Genomic DNA, 20,285 nt, shown 5'->3' on the forward strand with positions numbered 1-20,285 from the left:
TGCAAACTTTTAAAATCACCTACAGTGCTTAAGATGATGAAGGTAGATTAGATAAGACTAGCAAAGTTATTTGAACATAAACATTTATTTAAAAAATATCCACTGCATTGCCGAGCCCACAAACATTGTATAAATAATACACAGTTCATGAATAGGAATTAACAGGCATCTACCCCTCACCGGGATAGATTTGTATTCTGCACCTGCCAGGACTTTAATAACTCTCCTGAAAACATTAGTATCTTTGCAGAGAGATCTAGAGGAAGTTGTTCTTGAAAATATGCCCCTGAAGCTTAAACTTCGGTTATTAATGGACATATTTACAAATGTATTTAGGCAATTAAAAATTAGAATACATGACTAGTCATATTTACAAAAGCTAAACAAGTCAGCTGCCTAGCTGTTGTTCTGGTCTCTGTTAATGTCCTTTGGTACATTCATGTGTTTTTAGGGTCGTAAGCACTTTGTCAATCATATTCTTATTCTGCAAACAACGCTACGTGTGCTTAGCCTTATGCATGCAAATAGTACCCAGTGGGATTGCTCACATGAGTAAAGTATTTACATATCTGTAGGAGCTGGCCTGAAACGGTAAACATTACAGAATAGGTCCAAACTACCATCTTTGGGTCTGTGAGTTTAAACATGACCAAACTTCAGCGGTGGCTGATTGCAAGCTAGTGGTGTGGAAAGTCTACTGAAAAATCCTACTTAGGATTTGGTCTGACTCTGTGAAGAGTTCAGTCATCTTGCTTGGAATCTCTCCTACCAAAATGAGATTCTATTTTTCTTCTCTTTTTCTTTATAGACTTACCTGTGTATTCCCAAGTGTCTGTCTCAACATTGGTGACTACAAAACCTTCTACTTAAGTGAAAGACACAAAATAATCCACTGAATTTCCTAGAAAGTTGGGGAATTAAAAGAGAGGAAACCTGGCTAGGATATACTCTTTGAGAATTTGTTCAGATTGCTTTCCTGTATCCAAGTGCTTTTCATCTAGTTTGGTCAAACAAATAGACAAACAAAACCCTTCAGCTATTAAGTCAGCAGGTGCATCAAGAATCTGGGTCTAACAGGGAAGAGAGGAAAGGTTTGGAATCGTTATATACTAAAATGCAAGCCACATTCCACAAAACATTGAATATTTAAAGCTTGTTGTTTATGACCCTGTGTCTTTTGTTTGGGCAAATGCCTAATGAATCAATTATGAGCACATAAATCATCATTTGTAAGTGTATTATTATTTACTGTATTATGTGCTTTAAAATGAAAAGAAGGTATTAGCTTTAAAGTACCTTTTAATCTCAACACTGCTAACAGATACATTTGTCTCTATACATTAATAATGTGAGGATTAATACTCTATTTGATCAAAATGAACATTAAAATGATCTAGTAACTCCTCAAAATAAAGCCTGCATGTGCAGTGAACACGATGGGGTAGAACACTGTGCTGACCAGTTCCCCATCGACTTAATTGCAGGATCAGGGTCTAAATCACAATAACACAGCTATAGTTATCAGATGAATTGGTAACTCCTGCAGATGAGAGAATATCATTAGAAGTGCCAAATAAAAAAAGTAACAGTACTGCTGTATATTTTTTTTTCTATTTGTGTATTTTTAGTGTGTTTTTCGTATGCTAGGTGATAAATACCTAAGGAGTGTTCCCAAAAAGTTTCCATTCTGGAAAGATGAAATGTTTGGACAAAATAATGTGTTTGATATAGTGGATATGGAAATGGAAAGCAAGGACGCTGATGGTTTTGGTTGTAGTTTTGTTACGGACAACATGCATATATGTGGGTCAATGAAACTCCTGTCGGAAATGAGCATGCATGGGACTAGCAATAAATCAGATATCTCCTGGAAACTCAGGTGTGCCTGTCAGAATTCTACAACTGGCACTTTAGGAGTTGTCTGAATCCCACCAGGGTTTTGCAATCATTGTAAAGGGCGACTCTTGCAGGATTCTTTCTGTCTCAAAAAAAAATAATAAAAAAAAAAAAAAAAATAATAATAATAATAATAATAAACAAACCACCTATGAATTTCACTTTCAGACTATGAATTTCACTTTCAGATGACTTATAGTACAAAAAGTTGTGATTGCTCTTGGTAATGCGATTCCTTAGGGGAAGGGAGAGTTTATACCTATTGCCCAAACCAGGCGCAGTAAATTAGCCCATGCAGAGCTCTGTGCTGTCATTACTCAAACCAGCTTGTTTCACATTAGCTCGCTGAACACTACAGATTTTCAGGAAAGACATCCTCAGGGTTGCAGGCTGAGTTATGCATTCAGTCTTGTAAATAGCTGGTACTACAGCAAAGAGATAGCAGCTCCTCTCCATTGCTGTTTCTGTGGCACAGATACTCATTGCTCCCTTTTTTAACCGTTACACAACGTTCCTGTTTGCATGTTACAACTGATTTGTGTTTTTTACCAGCCGCACTTCGGTGATGTTAAGACTCCAACCTCAGCAGATCTAGTGTTTGCAGAAAGCACCCCTCTGGAAATCAGGGAATGTCCCAGTCCTGTTGCTTTCAGAGATCATGCCAAAATGGGCATCTGGTCTGTGCACAATCAATCTCAAGGGACTGCTCTACCTCTCTCTTTTTCATATTCTTTGTTTTTTGACCTCAGTCGCTCCTGCTGCTCTTCCTTATCTCACGCCCACTCATGAACAGCTAAGCCAAGCGGATGCAGTGGAAATCCTCTGTTAGACCCTGAGGAGCTTTGGGAGATGCAGTGCTTGAAGTGAGAGTCAGGAGCAACAAGGAAAGGATCGCTGATATATTAATGTTAAGGAAAGCATTTCTGCTTTATTTTTTTAATATGGATTAGCAGAGATGCCTGAGAAGAGTGGTGGCACCTTTGAAGTTAAACTGACCTGGCAGGTGATATTAAGAGAAGAGCTTATAGAGCCTCTTTCTACCAAACTGATCAATAATATCTTTTTGAAGATATCTCCTCTGTAAAATTACAAATCTGGCATATTTGGATTTGATTATTACAACCTGTTACCATAAAAGTATCAGAATCAATTGTTCATTGCTTTGTGAAACATTCACAAAACTTTGCGGGTGTTTTGGCTGTGCTCAGACACCAAGAATCAGAAAAATCCCCACAAACAAGCCCAAATAAAGGATTGTTTGTACTGTTAACGAAATTCATGAAGCCCACAGACCCCACCAACTCCCCAGGGTGGGTTGGTGGCTGTGAGGCTGCCCTGTGTCCCTCCTGTCAGGCAGGTTGGATTTCCTTTGGAAGGGCTTTCAGACCCTATGGAAACTAAGGATGAACAAAATCCTCTTGCTTTGTGCGTGTGTGTGTGTGTGTGTGTAGCTCTCCAGTTTATCCTCATATGAAATCAGATGCACAGCCCCGCCATGGTATATTTAATGTTGCGTCTCTTTTTCTGCCTTACCCTCCCTATGCCTTATTTCTCGTGCCAGACTTATTCTCCCTTTGTTTTTATAGCTTTTGCAGCAGTAAAACTGGCTGCTGTTTAGCAAGGAGAGCTGCAGCTTGATTCAAACCTTAGTTACAGACTGTTTCTTTTTGTTGTTAGACACTACCCGCCTCATACTCTACCTGGCCAAACCTGCCAAGTTTTGGATTTCCTAGAGGAGGCTTTTTATTCTGTCTTCTTGTCTGCACATGTACACACAACCCCCAATTATATAATAGGTGAACTCACCGTTGTGCTATTGTGCGTTTTCCTCTCTTTACAAGCTAACTGCACTGACACTTTTTTGTGTTTCAGGTCTATTGTTACCTGGTGCTGGGCTGCAGCCCTGAGATCGCTTCAAATCTTCACTTTTCCCACACCTAATCAGGAGCTTATTTTTAGCACATTTTTTTCCTCCAATTTTTAAGGCTCTTAGAAGTTTAAACCTCTCAAATACTAAAAACAGTCTGGCCATCATAACCTCTCTAAACAGCATCATTGAAGTGCCGTGTAATTTTGGGGCATGCTTTCAGCCTATCTAGGATAGCAGCAGAGCTTGGTCAGTGGTAAAAGGGCTTAATGTGTTTTAAAAAATGAGCAAGAGGTGATTCCCTTGGTGCTGCTTTCAGGCTCAGCCTTCTGAGCAGCTTCAGACAGCTCCTGGAGGGAGCACCATGTTGTCATCAAAGCCTCCGGTATGCAATTTATATCTGACAGCAAAGGGGAGGACGGGGTTCCCCTTCCAGCCACACGTGTTGCGTGGGCACGAGGCTTCCCAGCAAGGGCTCTCAGCTGGTACACATCTGTCTCGGCACAGCTCTTCTCATTTTCGGCAGATAAGGAGCGATGAGAATGCGGGGCTCGTTGCAAAATGGCCCTTTGTCGAGAGCTGTTTCTTGGAAAAGTGGCCACATATTTCTGATCAAAAGAACGGAAGGATGCAGTCTTTGCATCTAGCTTCTGGATCGTCCTTCCCTGCAGACCACATATGAGGAGGAAGGGGAAAAAACAACTGCAAACAAACAAAAAGGGAGTGAGGTGGCTGAGCACAAATTAGATTAATTAGCCCCGGGCTGCTTTGTATGTTTATATTTAATTTAGGTTTAGCTACTTCAAAGTTCACATAGTTCTAGTTAATAACTTTACTATAACTTATTATTTTCAGATGTTGGCAGGTAGACAAGTTGTGAGTCACCTGGAATATGAGGCTAAATAAGTAATACTCACTGGCAGGGTTTTGACCATGACTGATTACACTTCTCTGTCTTCTGTGTTAGAAAAATATAGCTTCAGAAGGAAAAAAAATCTACTTTTCTCACTTCTAGTGCCATTTTATGTTGAAACGTCCATGGGGTGGGTTGGATTTCATACATAACTGTCTAGCTTTCAAAAACTTTCAATCTTTAATCTGCTGCTTAATGGTTAGTACATCCTGTAACATACCAGATCTTTATTATTTCATTTGACCTCTTTCGTGAACCTAAGAAGGTCCACAAAACCTGTTTGTTTATGAGCAGTACAGTCTAGAGGTTAGTAGTCTTAAATCACAGAGGAGAAAATGAATGGGTAGCTCTTTATTTGGAACAATAAAATTGTTGTCACTCCAAGTATAGATTTTTGTAGCTTGTTACATTAGTTGAATAAAATACTGCCTCATCAATGTAAACTCCAGTTCCGGCTAGTCCCGTTGTTGGCTACGGAAGCAGGAATTCATTCATATTGCTGGCAGTAAAAAGAAAGAAAATTGTGTTTGACAAGAGTGGAGAGTTAAGATCATAACTTCTCAGAACCAATAAGGGTTCATGGAAAAACATATACTTGGGAAGAACAAAACCCTAATCACAGGCATTGCTTGCTGGAGGTCTGCAGCTGTGACAAATGGTGTGATACTCATGAATATGCAAAGTTTTTTTCAGCCTGTAATTATAAGAATCATTGAGCCTATATATGCATTTCATAGGAAGCCTTAGTTGCGTAAAGCAGCAGATGTATTTTGGTGACAACAGTCAATAGTAACAGAGAAACTCGTCATAATCCCAGGATCTCAGTGTGGACCAGACAGGCTGTTCTTTCTCTAGATTTCCAAGCTCTTCTGTAATTTGTGCCACTGTATTAACACGTGTTTCTCTCTGCTCTCAGAGTGTCTGCTTTACTCGACACCCAGCCAGATGCACCACCTCTCTTCCTTTACCTTCTCTCTCTTTATCCCATGTCCACTTTGGAGAGAGAGAAGAAAAGCCCTGCCTTCTCTAAGCTCTTCCTCCTCTGAGCACAACACTTCAAAGTGGCACCAGCTGGTTTCTGGGTGACAAATCATTAGTTTGTTTTGCTTCTTGTTTTTTCTGCTGGCATTGTGATAGAAATGTTACTTCTATTTGGAAATGAAATAGCCTCAGAAGCTGTCCTCTAACTTACTCTTTCTTATTGATGTGTTTTGCAGTTGAAGCCCTGGGCCTGAAGTCCTCAGCAGTGGCTGAAGACACAACCTCATGTGGGAAGGTTGAAGCTCGGTGCAGGTAGGGTTAATCTTAAGCTGCAGCTGGGACTTCAGTTTTGCCTCCAGATGCTAATTCTTTGGGGTGTCAGGGGATCACTGGTAGATGGAGATGGTGAGAGATACGGCTGTTAAAGACTTTACTTTCACTGTCAAAAAAACTACAAGACTATATTCAAGTTATGCATCAGATCCTAGAACTCAGCCTTCTGAGCCCAGAGGAAATAATCTCCTAAAATGAAAAGACAAAAAAGTAAAAAAGCAATCCCGATAAATTCAGAATCAAGTGAGACATAGGAGAGGGGTGACTGAGACACCTATAGCAGCTTATCATGGAGGAAGATTATTATTACAGTGTTATGTGTAGCTAGGGACAGAGACAGCTGTTTGCATTTTCTAAATATCACCCTGGGAATAACATCTTCCCTTACCAATGTAAGTATATATTTTACAAATTGAAATACCCATTTTCAGCAGTATTAAAGTATCTGTGTTTGTCAGGCTTATTTCAGTAGTAAATTATGTTGCGTGTGTTGGTGTTGATGAAAAGGATTGAGATGTATTCTGTGTTAGGAAAGGTCATCTCAGTATCTTGCACTTTCTGTGTCCTGCTCCCATAACTACTTTCACAAAATCTCTCAAGGCTTTTTCTTACCATGTAGAAAACTCTTTGGAAAATGCGTGGCCCAAGTCTCAGTGGTCAGTTCCAGGCACTATTAAACCCAAATGCTTATTCAGGTGGTGCGATGGTGATCCATCAACATTTCTATGGAAAATCTCTGCAAATGTCTGGAAGAAACAAGTGCATTCTGCCCATCAAAAATCACATGAAATGCATAAACAGAGTATCAGGACACTTATTATCGTGTGGTGTAAGATAAAATAGTTCTTTTTAGGGAAAAGATAATAAAATTGATGTGCTTAAGAACAACAGGATATTTCTTAAACTACTGAAAAAACAACAAACTACCATATGATGAGAAATCACTATGTTTCAAGAAGCTATAGTGTACATGGTTGGGGTTGTTAGGCTCTTTGTTCTTGTTAGTGTAAATAAGACAAAGTATTTGGTCCTAAACAGCAGTATACTTGCTTCCTAATAAAATTCCTGCTGGCTTTTGGCTTAGGCAGCCTGTGTTGGAGTCAGTGTGAGTGCTGTAGCAAGCAACGTACTTGGTCAGGCATAGGGAGCCACAGGCTTACAGGTGGTAAACCACCAACTCCTTTTCTTCCCTGTAGATAGGAAGAGCATCACCTCCACGTGGGGATTAGCATAGGGCCAAGAGAACAGGCTCCACGCCAGAATTGCTGTTGTTTTTTCCCAAGCCGGGGGACATCTTGTCCCCAGGTATCTGCACAAACTGACAGGACAGGGAGGGGGGACTTCAGATGCTCTGGCTTTGGGGAGAAGCTGAGCAACAAACTTGTTCAAAGCATGTAAAAAATTAGCTTTGGCTTATGGCATTGCAGGTGTGTATCACTGCTTGCTTAGGACTCACAGCAATTTAGCACTTTAAAGCGTTTACTTTTTGCATACCAAAGTCAGATGGAGAAGTGTATGTCTCCATGGCAAGATGGATGTGGTCAGCATGAAAAAATGGCCCTAAAATACAAATGAGTGACCCATAGAGTAGCAGAAGGGGATCTTGTCATGCTGAGTGCTGTGCAATCTGTTGAAAGTAAGCCTTCATATTGATTAACTACCTTCTTTCTGCTGCCATAACATAACTGAAATCCAATATGTTACATAAATAAAAATCTTTCTGGTTATTAAGGGGTCATTTATTTGGGGAGAACGTCCACATGAGTGTATAGTCCTTATTCATCCTGAATGGAAATGATAAATAATTGGGTTTTATGTGGAAAACCCACAGGGGGTAAGAGACTGCAGGGGAGGAAGTCTTCATCCACACATGGGGTCAGGGTGCCGGGCTCAGTGTCCCTAATATTCTCCCTGGCAGCAAGCTCTGCCCCAGGATTTTGGCTCCTGGTGGGGACCTCTGGCCAGGATTAGAGCAACAGGGGCTTTGGGCACCAACTGGGCAGGTGGTGGCAAAGCTCTGAGACCAGCAGCTGCAGTTGGTTTTGTAAATATGAACTACGCCCGTGAAAAAAATCTTGCCCACAGGCTTCGTAAAACAACAAAAAAAGGACAGAATATAGCCTCGGCTGCGGAATCGCAGCCTGGCACGTTTGTACATTTCAATTTCCAATAAGCTGCGGTCTCTAATCACAAGACTTCTAATCTTCTACCACCTCGTCACAGATTTTGAATTCAAATTTCCTTCTTTTTGTCTGTATTTAAAAAATAATAATAATCATTTTCCATCTATTACAAATAACAATACAGATCCACAGACTGAATGCTGAAGTTGTAATTCAATCTCAGGCTTTGGCTGCCATTCATTGATACCTCGAGCTGTGCTCTTATTATTTATGACATCAGCAGAAACTCTCGATTGAATTGCAGCCTTATATTTAATTAGAGACTATGTATTATTTTGTATGCAATATCCAGAATTAAAAATAGCCCCTTTCCAGAGCATAATAGGGAAAAGGCAGCAAAGTTTGAATATATATTCTAATTGATATTTCTTGTACTTATTCTAAAAGTAATCAAAACGTATGTTAAATATTAATTATAATATTTTTACTGCATTGTGCACCCTGATTTATTGCTGCCTCTTTCGGTTCACTTTTTAATTACTGTACATTATAAGAAAACTAAAGGTTTTTTTAAATAGAAAAGTTATTTAGCATTGAAATTAATGTATAATTCAATATCAATCCTCATAGTGAATGTTATATTAAACCTAATGAACAAAAGGTGTATTTAACACAGTTTGCAAGTTTTTTCTTTTTTTTTTTTTTTTTACTTTTTTTTTTTTTATTATTTTCTCTCCTCTCACAACATGCCTCTCAACTCTCTCCACATTTAAAAGTCGGGGACAAAGCTCATAAAGGAACAAAAGACTAAAATCAGGGATGGTCTTTTTTTAAAAGAGGTACAGTTTCAAAGCCTGGAGGAAAAAAAAAGATAGAAATCAAAGTGCTCTTGAATACAGAGAACATTTTAAAGGAAATATTGAACTGTTTGCTTAAAAATCTTACATTATTGCCTTCTTTTTTAACTCAATTCCTTTTTGAAGGAGAACACCAGATAGGGACAAAGAGAATATTTTCATGCAAAAATCAGGCACAGGTACAGAGGCACAGCCAGACATCATTTCAAGTGGGCACAGGAATTTAATTCAAGTTATTCTCTCCTTTATTCCACGTTTAACAAAGTTGAAGGATTTATCCACCTCTCTGACACTAGTGCAGACTTCACTAGGTAACATTTGTATCCAGTGGCAAGTAAATATTGGGCTGGATTTTTATGTCCACCTGAAATGGATTCTGGTTCTAAACCTCAGCAGCTGTAGAAAATAAGTTTTGTATCACCGCAGAGCTCTGCACAAAGATTTGTTCAGCTGCTATCAGTAGGAACAAAGAGATTACCTTTGTTTATGCATCCAGGTCTAATTTAAAGACTACCAGACCCTTCTTTTTTTGCAGATGTAAATTCGCCTGATATTCAGAGGCAGCAAGAGCTGTGTGTTGGGGAAGTGGGACACTGGCTGAAAGTGTTCCCAAGCTATCACAGTGGGTGCTGCTGAAACACCCAGAGAAAAGCAGGGGATGTAGGGGGTCCCCACTAACTCACTGATGCATCCTCATGGGAGAAGGGAGGAAGGAGAAGGGGATGTTAGTGCTGGGTATCGCGCAGGGTGCCCGCAGGCTGTGCCCTCGGCTGCCTCCTGCCCCAGGCTCGGGGAGCTCGACCTGCTCAGCCCAGGGGTGCGCGGTGTTCGGAGGGGTGAATCCGCAGATTGAGGCAGTAGTTACAGATATCCTTAGCCTGAGAACCTCCGTGTCTTAGCTACATGACCTGGTTTCCTGAAAGGAGAAATGAAAAAAACATGTTTGTTTTTAAATAAATAACAGATCCCTCACTAAATCATCTAACATACTGTCTATTTATATTTTATAAGGACAAATGTTTCTGACAACTTTCATAATAGGTCTGTACAAGTATGCCATGTTCTTCCCAAGGAGGCTTTTTTGAGTGACATAAATTGCCATTAATGAAAATTTTAACAATTCAGGCTAAATAATTTTTTAACTTTTAATGTGCAGAGATGCAACATAACATGGCAGGCCTTGCAAGAGAAGACATTTGTTTTGGAAAGAAGCTGCAGAGTATATTTATTCATAGACCAAAATAAAAGCAGCATGAACATTATTTTTTAATAGCTCTGCTTGTTGGGTGGCTGTACAGAAACACTGATGTATTCCTTCAGTAAATACTGGAATCTATGGTGCTGTAGTGCCTTGAGGAAGTCTCAAGTACCCAAATGTTAGAAGTAGAGTTCTTACAGCATTAAACAATGATGTTGACCGATAGGTCACCTGAGACCATGGGACTATATGAAATCATGCCACAGCTCAGTTCTCCGGTCTTTAACAGCACAAACAGCCACTGAACAACCAGCATCAAGAAAAAACTATTATTATTATTCCCCAGAAATCTCCTACCCAGCAAACTCATACTATTACAACCCTAAAATGCAGGTAATGGGGCACTCACCCAAGGGAGCAGGGAGGGGGACCTGCTTGTCACTCCTATCACTCCTTCCATCGTCAAGCCATGTCTGGGACCACTAATCCGTTTGCAATTCCCTTATCACTGTCATTTACCCTCCTCCCTGCCCAGCGACCACGGGCGTTGGCACTGACAGGCACTTGTCACTTCTGATGAATTCTGGATCTGGTCCACTGGACTTTGGCAAGGCAGGTGAGGATCATTAAGGTTTTGCAGTGTTAGTTTCAGCTTTCCTCTTATATAAGAGCAGTACCATTCGAAAGTCACAAACTATAGTTTCAATAAATGGCTTTCAGATCAGATAAACGTTTCAGATTTGCTTTGGAGTATACAAGACCTGACAGCCATCTATTTTAAGTGTACAACTGACTTAAAAACAGTGTTGTTTAAATATCTAATAACTCTTACATAAGGACTTGGCACTAACAATGCTATAATGCATTCATTTGAAAAAGCAGTAAACTTCTCCCACAGAAAAGAAAATGTGGGTATTGCCACTTAACAGTGTATTGGGCAGGCAGCCTTATTGATTCAATCACAGCAGATTTATTTTTTAATATTTGCTTGCTGAAACAAGAAGTTTTCAGGCGAATTAAGCATGCATTTTCTTCCACTGGTGTGGGGCAAAACCATGGTCTTTTACTATAGTGTAGGATCCTTTCTATGTTATAATTATAGAAGTGACTGCAATAACTTTATAGATTAAAATCATGCAGAATTTGTAAAATAAAAATGTGCAGCTCTGTTGTCTGTATATCCTCCTGAAAGGCTTACTAGTATTTACTAATCCCACTGAACTTAATATACCTAATTGCAGACAATGAAACAACTGAGATTCTTCAAATTAAATACATCCTTAATTGCTTTGCTAAAATTGGACGGTAATGTCATTATGTTAACAAACACTCACACTTATCTAGAAGAGGATGAGGTAATCAAAGATGAGAAAGTCAGGATGGAAAAAATGGTGTCATCGTTAAGTGGGGTTGGTGAGCAGAGGCTTTTCAGAAGGCTTCTTAGGAAGGAGGCTTGCTGCAAGTGAATGCAATCCAGTTGGGGAAAAATGGGTGAAGAAAATAGACATATTACAGAGTTAGTTCTTAATTAAAATTAAAACAGCCAAAAAATAATAATAATAATAATAAAATCCTGCAGTCAGGTATACATTTGTGCTACAAGGCATATGAATGCAGGAATTTGAGTGCAATAGCTTCAGTGTTGTGTTTCCTCTACCAATAGTAGTTGAATTATTTGTACTGTTCAGTATGAGGCAATCAAGGGAGGCCTGGGGAGAAAATGGTTCAGGCTGATTCTAAGCAGGCAGAAACCTTATTAATTGTAATGGAGTTGGGCTAAGCCCTTACTAGATTTCCCTGAAGGTAAACGGTATGTGGGGAGTTTTATGTGGAAAGAAAGTCAAAGTTTCCATGCAACTGTGGATTTTTGGTGAAACGCTTGTCAATCACCTTCTTAAACCACCTGTACGTATCTGGTGGTTGTTACTGAACTGAATCAATTATTCTGGCTCTAATCTATACTTCATTAGACAGAAGACATATTACTCATTGTCAGTGAGCAGTGGGGTCTGGGAAGCAACATGTTTAAAATAGGTAAGAGAATCACACTGACTTACATCTTGATCTTAAGTAAAGCATTTAACTTCTGTGTACCAGTTTGTGTGCATGTTACATGAAAATGATAATATATTTGCCTGGATTTAAAAGCACTGGAATGAGGGGAAGAGAGTAGTGTGACTAATGTCATTTATCGGTGTGGTTTTGATCTGATTTTCCGTATAAAATACATCAGTGCAATCGTGCTCTATCTTGTGAACTGCAGAAGCAGCTCCAAGCATCCAGATATCCTGTTTGGGGATAGGAGAAACAGTGTCCAAAGATATTTTAACTTTGTCATGTGCTATATTACTGATTTATTTTTGTAATTCTTGCTTTTTAAAAAATATTCATAATTTTAGGTTAAGCAGTACAACAGTGTTTTCCAGGGCTCTTGTGACCATCTCCCATAGTGTCTGTGAACGGAGATTTCTCTGTTGACTGGAAACTGGGCTATTAGATGGATCATAGGTGGCATTTATCTGTCAAATAGGCTTTGATACTACCTCTCTTAGGGTGGAATGCCCTGTGCTTTCAGGTTAATAAGGTAAGAAAAAAGCTCCATATCCTATCTTTATGTGGCAACTAATAACTGAAAGTAAAGAGGGACGATGCTTCCTGCACAGGGATGCAGAAGAGAGCAGAGCAGGACTGGGGCAGCCAAGGCATAGGTGTATCCCCACACACAGACACCACACACCACGGTACAAACTCCCCTACCCGCAGTCTCTGCAGAAGCACAGCTAGGAATTTATTCAAGGTCTTAAGCATTTTCTAAGTGCTGACATAGATGTAATCTCAGCTTTGGCTGGATGGAGGGGAAACCACCGTCTGTACAGAGCCCATTTTCTTGAGTGGTTAGATCAAGACTTGAGCCAGGTAACCTATCTTTTGGTGACTATTCATGTCCTTGCGTTCAGGTTTCAGATCTATGGAAACCAAAGTACTGAGAACCCATCTGCCTGTTAATGGCTACGAAGGAGAGCTGTACAACTTTCTTCCCCTTTGCCTACCCTACTGTCAATAGCCAGTAAGCAGCAGTCAGAGTTTATTGGGGAAATAATTAATAGAAGCCAGCGGAAGAGCTTGCCCAAGCCAACAGCAGTAGAGCTGTTTTCTTCATTTTAGCAGCTTCAGGAATAAGGGCATTGATGCCCTGAGCAAAATGGCCTCGTTGTCCTCCTCTTGGCCGCGCCGTGCAGGGCCATTGGGGTGAGGAGTGGCTGGAAAGTGCCCACTTACTGTGGGGCTGGGGAGAGGAGCCGCCGCACCAGACGGGCCTTTCACTGTCTCCTTGCTCTGAAATGAGATGCAAGGATGTATCGACTGGGAAGCTGTCCAGATCCGCTCTGAGAAGGTGTAGTGCTCCACACAGCCTGAATTAATATCACTCGCACGCTTTGGTCTGTCCCTGGGCCCAGTCTCACCAGCAGCAGTGAATATGGCTTTTGAACGTACTGAGACCAGGACAAGGAGGAATGAGCAGGCCTCACAAATTTGGCTCATGTGGGGCAGAAATGGGTTGGATTTGGCTTAGACTCTAACTACCCAGGACCTTCAGCAGCTCTAGAAAGTGAGAAATCTTCTCTGAAGATTTCTCTGAAATCTTCTCTGTCAGCTCAGGCCCAATTGCTTTACAGAAATGCCTGGCTTATACACAAGGGGTCTCAGAGCTCTCTCTGTTGTTACTGTGAATATTTGGGTCGATGTTTTACCGATCTTTCTCTTTGTCCCCTGGCTCCTTCAAGGCTTTTCTTTTAGTTTAGCACTCTCAGTTGTGTGGGGCTCCTCCTCTTCTGCATTTTCATTCTTTGACAACTATTCTGCTTTTCTCCTGAAATTCCCAGAGGCCTCAAGCAGCCAATCAAGTGGGAAAACAGTCTTGAAAACTTCTGGGTGGGAAAACGTAATTGTAGTGGCAATCACCTTAAAGTCTTACTCATCTACAGATCATCTAGCTGTGTCCTTATGAGATCTTCCCACCCACATAGGAAAATATGTTCATGGATATCTTAGAGACTTGGGGACAAAATGTATTTGCTCACATTTCAGAAGATTTTCTTCTCTTCCTCCTTTGCTATCCCCCCAAATGTAACATCTTTCCTAGAATGTTCTTCAAATTGTCTACACCAACTCTAAGGAGTCTTGTGCATCTGTGAGTTTATTAAACCAAAATGAAGAGGGTAGATTCCCCTGCTCACTTTAGACTAATTAAGTGGTTGTTTTCATCAGTTCTTGCAATTTATTTTACTATAGATAACAGGAGAATATATCAGCCTTGGAATTGTATTAAATATTTCCCTCATAACATATTGTCAACAAAAGTCCTGCTGAATTAATGACTTGTGTGCCTGTTTGAAAGTGGGATTGTACTTGTCTAATTGTGGCATCAGTTGTCATAGTGACTATCAGGCAATCCGGCAGCAAACACCCTTCCTTGGCAGGGTTTAGGTAAAGCAGCCTTTGTGCAGTTGTCAGCCAGAGATTTATGATGGTAAAAACTATATTTGGCAGCCAAATCAATGCGTTGACCACTCTTTGTGCTCCTGCCCTTATTTTAACTTAAACATTTGATATTCCACCTGAATATTAAGAGACCATATGTCTCTGGAGCTGTTTTGTTATTAATAGATCACTTTTTATAAACTGTGTGTAGGATGACTAGTTATTTGTATATATGTCCAACAAATGCAGTTTGCTGATATTTTCTGAACATGTAACTCCAAATGTCAGATCTTGCAAGTGGATACGAGAGGGTACCTTTTTATGCCTGCTATTAAAACATGTCGAGTGATCTATAAATTACTCTGCTGAGATAAACAGTGGATTAAAATAAGGCACTCCCATTCTGTCATCACTATAATATTAATCATTGGAGTTTTGGTCTTTAATGTTAAAATGTACCTTTTAGCAGTATATGTCACTTCATATTAAATTACATTTTGACTGACAGATTTTTTAATCAAAACTTGTGTTCTCGTTTTTGTTTTCTATATAATGTCACAACAAGGTAAGAAAATAATTTTGCTGACATCTTTTTTTTAACAGTTGGTGTTTTATTCTTGATTAGTTTTTCTTGGTGGTTTAACTCTGGCTGGTTTGTTGCTCTGAACCTATGTAAACGCTTACTTTTTTCTTATTGTATCGAAAGATTAAGATTATGCAGAATTCAAATGTAAGAAATTATAAAAACTTCATGATGTCAGCTAATAGATGAAAAATTTTGTTGGCCACAAGTACGTCACTTGACTGGGTCTGTATAAAAACCAAATGTTTTCTTGACTGGATCTGTTTTTTGCCATCATTCCAAATGAAGTTATGCTAGTGGATTTAACAGCATAGATTTACTTTCTTAAAAGCATTGGACAATAACAGGATAATGTGTGCAAATGTTTTTCTAATCCAAATATGTTGCTTTGAAGCTGTCCAGTTTCTTTCATAGGGAAAGTGGGCTACAGCTTTTCTTGTGAAACTTTAATCATTCAAGACAAGAGATCACAACCTTCTTGGGTCTGGTTCTGTGTTATGTCTCCAAAATATGGAAGGCCAGGTTCTCTGTTGCCACATGTGGGTACTACTTCTCCAGAATTCACATCAAAGAGCTGACTACGTTAAAGTGGTATGACACTACATGACAATGGGTGTAATAACAATTTGACTGGTAAACAGCCTGAAACACCCACTGCTGTTTAAATTCCACATTTTCATAGCGTCAAAAAAGTACTTGTTGGAATATGTATTTTGTGGTTTTGCCCTTCAAAGCAGTTAAGACATAAATTTAGTTGGAGAGATTTCCAAGTGTACTCTAACTTCCTGTTTCTTAATGCGTTGGAAATGTTTTTGTTAAGGTGATTTGACTTTGCAATCAGCCATTTTAGTGCTGCTTCTGTGCATTATGTCTTTGTTTTTGTAGGCTCTGGGGGAATTTTTGTAACCTCATATTTGCCATCTCTCCTTCCCACTCCCTGTCATTATGCTGGAAGAAGACATTAAGTGTCCTGACAGGGAACCACCAGCCAGAAGTAGCCCTTGCCCCTCTGTCACACCGAGAGGGCTGTTAAGCCACTGCAGCTGAGTGAGAGGTCAGGAGCCAGAAGGGAAAATCGGAGGAAGGAAAGAAGGAGCCTGAGCTAATGAGAGATGCTCCCAGCAGAAAGCTGAGCTTGGCAGCAAAGAGGAGGACCTACCAGCCAAGAGAGAGCTTTGCATTTCAGACAGAACCCACTAATGAAGTGAGAAAGATGTTTGTTCCTGAAGGAGATGACAAAGTTACGAGTACAGAGCGAAGAGGAAGAAAGGCAGAATTCAGTAGTAGGTAGAATTGATTCACAGATAGTGGTGGTTGGGATAAATTGGTAGGTCCTTTTGACTGTAGGAGATTCGCATGGAAAAGAGATGAATGAATCAGAAGAGGAATACTGAAGGAAGATCTTACAAATGGAGATGCCATCCTAGTTAGAAAGAGGGATCCTGGCAAGGAAGTGGTTCGATGTTATCAGTTAAAGGTTATCCTGTGCTCTTCTTGCTGGGTGCATTCTGAAAGCTGGGGCTGGAAAAGGGAAACATTTCTCTAAAACATTTTTGTAATGCTTTATCAGTTTGTTAACATTTGGCCTAAATGTTCCTGCATGTCTCTTCCCCATCCCCCTGCCTCAAATCCCAGGTGTCAAAGCTCTTTTCACAACATATTGATAATAACCAACACAGTTGTCCGTCTTGGAAATAATAAAAGCCATAGACCGTAATAGATTTTTAAAGTTACATTTCGAGTTTAATGCTTATAACTATATCACTGGGAGCAGGTACTTGGCACAAATGTCTCCATTGGAGCATAAACACCTTGGCCTATAGCCTCTGAGAGTTTATCAGTGCCATGGGAGATATTTCCTGCTATGTACTTGCTTCTCTACAATGAATGAACAGCTTGCAACTACATATTAATCTACTTGATGACCTAGATCAAGAACAAGGAAAATAATGTTGGTAAGTCAGTCACTTTTCTTTTTTGGTATATCCCTGACTATTAGTATTAGTAGATAGGCAAAAACAGATGAATGAAGACTTCGCTTTCTGGCAGGGGTCAGTGGCATTAAGAAAGCTTTCTTTTTTAGTTATTTCTGGGCCAGACTGACCAAGTGGCTAGGTGGTTACTGGGTTATGGGAGGAGAGTTTGGTGCTGCCGGGACTGATCTAAGAGATGCAGTGTTTAGCCATATTGCAGCCCTGCACTGCATGGCTGAAATACATGGAGTTTTGATGAATATATGTGCTGTTGCAGTGATCTACAGCAGACAGGACCTGGACTGTCATGTCTGATTCTGTACAAAACTTCTCTGTGCAGGTTATTTTGTTCTGTGTGGCATTGCCCTGCTAACCTCTGATCATTGTGTCCTGGCTCTAAGCAGAGTTCAGATCAAGGCAAATAAACTTGAACATTATCTGATGCTGGATTATGTAGCCCTGCAGCCATTCAGCTGCAACCTCTACAGTAACCTTCGTGTACACCCTGTATCCTTTCTGTTTATGTTCATCTTTTTCCTAGCACCTCTTTAAATTACACACCTGCAGAGGCACTGATCACTGCAGTGTAGCCATAAAGGAAAGACATTGCTTCTTTGCCCTCCTAAATACCTTGAAACACTATTGATTAATTTTTCACCTGAAATAGTCCACCCTGAATGGATCGAGAGGAATTTACCACTGATGTTCTGTAGTCCAGCGTGTGTGAATGGCATCTCACTCCCTGAGCTCTGTCTGCTGTGTATTGAAGTCCCAAATTCCTGTTTTCTGTCACCCAAACCACTCTGGTTCTTGTTCTTTGTTCTTGCCAAGCTTAGACAAACCAAGAACTTTTTCCAGTTAAATAGAAGTCTCACAATAAGAAAAAAGTTTGAAGTGAGAAAAATATGACTTGCTGTTTTCAACAGAAACTGCTCCCCAATGATCCATATATTCAAGATGTATGGGAAATTAATACCTTAACACATACATTAGTATGTCAAAATGGCATGCTTACTTACCCATTTACCAGGTTAAAGAAGGAGACTGGTGTGACTTTAGATAGTCATTTCATTTCTATGTGCCTCGGTTCTGTCATTTAAAAACAGGAATATGGATAATAAACAATAGCAGAATGTTATTGAGTCATTCACATTTATAAAGCCCTTTGATATTGTCTATGCCTCAGTTTTCTCATTTGTAAAACAAGTGTAATAATTCATGTATTTATAGCTTTAAAGGATGGATAATCTAATTTGACATCCTGCAGAGCAAAATCCCTAGCATTTCATTTAGCTATTCCTGCACTGATCTCAATAGCTCATGGCCTACAGAAAGCATGCTTTTAGAAAGACACGAGTTCTTAATTTTTAAAATGTCATGTGACTGATAACCTTCCACAACTCTTGGCAAATTGTGCCCTTCATTAATTATCTGAACTATTAAAAATATACACCTTATTCACAGTGTGGTATGGATCATAATTCCTAACTTTCTAACATGTTTTGAGATGCCTTAAAAGTAATTTATTTTATTGGACAATTTGTACAATATATTCTTTTCCATCTAGCACTCCAATTATTCCAAGATCTGCAGGTAGCCCATGCTTTATGATATCTTTCTCCAATATCCTCTTTTTTTTTTCTTTTCAACTTTGAGTCATACAGGCTGAAAGATGCCCAATAGATGCTTGCAAAGCAGCACCAGGCAGGATAAAGATGTGTCATTAGTGATGACCTGCCAGTGAATTTTCTCAAGTGGGCAGAGGAGCATTGACCAAACCACCAGTAAGAGGCTGCTAAGTGGAGCTCAGCATCATGTCTGGCTTTCCACTCGTCTTCCCTCCCCATTCTGCAGCACTCTGTTATTTCAGAAGCCGCTGAAGTGCACGGAAAGGAGCATTCCAAGTGGTGGGAACCATCTGCTTCAGAGGGTGTTGCTGGCAGCTTGTTTCCTAGCTGCATCTTAGTCAGGATTAAGAATTTTCTAATTTGATGCAATGACTAAAATCTCCTCGTTGATTGTGTGTGTCATCCAATTTCCGGTGTTCTGGTTATCGTGCAGGAAGACAGCTGGATGCAAATACAGACGAAGTCAAGTCCAACGGAAGAGACACGAGGTTGTGCTCGCACAAGCGTGCACATGCACTCACGCGAGTGCCAAAGTGCCGCTGATTGCTAAAGCGTCTTTTCCAAATCTTTCAAAGTATAGCTATATATTTTCCCTGACATTATGTGTTTTGGATTGGTCTCTATGAAAAAAAAATTAAAAAACTAAAAAAAAACATATTACTGTGAAATCCAGTGTGTCTGTTAGAGAAATATAATTTACCGTTTCAAATTCCAGACGTAGGTAACTTCTTGATTGGAAATTTGTTTGATTTTTCAAGGCTACATATTCAAGCAGTGAATCCGAGTGGACACTTGGCTAATCTGTAGAAAACAATTTATATTTGTCCTTTTCCATTTCAAAAGATCTCTTTTGGGCCTGTCATGAATGGACTGGCTTTCTTGCAACTTGGATAAAATATTGTGCTTTCTACATATATAGCAAACCAGTGGAACAGTAAAAATAACATTAGTATAAGCTTGCCAAGGGGATTCGGTGCAACCATTAGGTAAGGCCTGCCAGATATATATAGTTTCAGCTGTTAAAATTACATATTCATGTGTTTTCCATATATCTATTGGCCTCTCTCTCAGAGAGTTTTGGAATTATTTTTTATTAGACTGCAATTAAACAAAAGCAACCGAGACAGGGAATTCCCCAGAAATTGCAAGGCGAGGAGTGTGCAGTGGCCACTTGCAGACTTGGTCATTAATCTCAAGGAAATTCAGAAATATGGTTATGTAGGTATGGAGACATAATGTGTGGGGTGGGGAGGCACACTAAAACACTATCTTTTCTTATATGCATTTTGCAGATTTAGGTTTTATACGTGAAATGTAATTAAACTGATTCTCTACAGCCCAATCAAACCGTATCGGTCCATATTATTACCCCTCTGGTCCCTAGAAGTTCACTTGAGCTGGGGCCACATGACACAGTGCCACATGACCCTGTGCCACGTAAGCCTGTATAT

The 20,285-nt window shown here is 39.9% G+C and overlaps 1 long non-coding RNA gene across 1 annotated transcript in view; it reads left to right on the forward strand.

Moving 5' to 3' along the window:
* The window catches only part of LOC310880182, a 125,672-nt gene extending 107,710 nt beyond the window's left edge, over window positions 1–17,962 (forward strand). Inside the window, exons 3-4 of the long non-coding RNA XR_014571517.1 lie at window positions 5,894–5,969; window positions 17,547–17,962. This is a non-coding gene — a long non-coding RNA (uncharacterized lncRNA). The remainder of the gene's footprint in view (window positions 1–5,893; window positions 5,970–17,546) is intronic.
* The last annotated feature ends 2,323 nt before the right edge of the window (window positions 17,963–20,285 follow it).

The sequence above is a fragment of the Anser anser genome (genome assembly GCF_964211835.1).
Source record: "Anser anser genome assembly, chromosome: 12".
NCBI classification, from domain to species: Eukaryota; Metazoa; Chordata; class Aves; order Anseriformes; family Anatidae; genus Anser; species Anser anser.